Below are 1,488 nucleotides of genomic sequence, written 5' to 3' on the forward strand. Positions count from 1 at the left end.
CTATGTTGCTTTCATATAATTTAGGGCCTATAATGATGAAACCTCTCCTCTTTCATGGCTGACCAGTTTTGCTAATTTGTATCTTTTCCTTCTAAAGGTCAGTTGTATCCTTAAGTTCTGTTGCTTTTTCATGATTTATTCAATTATTTTCTACTAACCCTAGACTTTCTAAACAAATGGTATTTAAAGCTTACTACCCAATTTTTAGTATTCATAGATTTTTCAGGTGGTGTGATTTCAGTCATCTTACATCTATTGAGCCTTGATTTATGGCCCAGAAAATAGTTGGCTAATGGTCAATGCTTTACAAGAACTTGAAAAGAATGTGTGCTTTGCTTTTGTTCTGTTTTATAAATATTACATCAAGCTAGTCATGTTCTTCAAGACCCTGTAGCTTTATTTTCTGTATGAATTACTGAGAAATCTGATTGCGTTTTGTCTATTTCTTATTTTAGCTCTATATGGTTTTGCTTTACTTTTTTGGGTAAATTTTTAGATGTTATTATAAAGGTAATGCACAGAGGGGTTAGAGTTGCATATCTCTCAGTTTTTTCCCTCCCATTTGCTTCATTTTAAATCTGATTTATGTTTTATGTTCTCCTAATGAAGTAACCATGCTATGTTTATGAAATGGCTCTACCACAGGTAATGCCCTATACTGTGAAATTTACTTTATCTAATAGGGCTACTTAAACATTCATTATTGTTTGCATGGTATATTTTTCTCCATTTTTGAACCTCTAAATGTTTTTATTGTTATTATAAAGGCTATGTACAGAGGGGTTACAGTTACGTAAATCAGAGAAAGAGTACATTTCTTTTCGGACATTATTGCCCCTTTCCTAGCTCTCTCCGTTTTTCCTCCTGTCCCCACCCATAAGTTGTATAATTCACTTTTACTTTCTCTTGATTAAAAACTTTTTTTGAGATGGGCTCCATATGTTACCAAGTCACATTCTACTTGCTCCCACCTCAGCCTCTCAAGGAGCTACAACCATCAGTCCACACCACTGTGCCTAGCACATGTCATTTAATTGGAATGTTTTGAAGTTTAGCCCACTTACATGTAATATAATTGTTGAGTTTAAATTTTCATCTTGTTATTTCTGTCGGCCTCAGTGCTCTTTGTTCCTTTTAAAACTGTTATCTTCTTTGCACTGAAATCTTTTTAATGATTCCATTTCATCACACTCTACTTACTGCTGCCAGTTTATTACTGAATTCCTGTCTCATTTATTTTGGGTTACTCAAGTTTATATTTATAAATAACAAACTCGCACACACACAAATATCACCCTGAGTTTCAACTGGTTTTATTATTCAGGCAAGAAATAGCTCTCCTCAATAAAATGAGTTTCAATTCTTAACTTTAGATGTAATTAAAATTAAAACTGGCTTAATTGTAAAATCCCAGCTACATGGGATGGGAGGGAAACTGAGAGGATTGAAATTCCAGCCCAGCCCAGGCTACAGTCAGTGAGTATATCT

This window comes from Perognathus longimembris, chromosome 4 (assembly GCF_023159225.1).
Source record: "Perognathus longimembris pacificus isolate PPM17 chromosome 4, ASM2315922v1, whole genome shotgun sequence".
In the NCBI taxonomy this organism is placed as follows: Eukaryota; Metazoa; Chordata; class Mammalia; order Rodentia; family Heteromyidae; genus Perognathus; species Perognathus longimembris.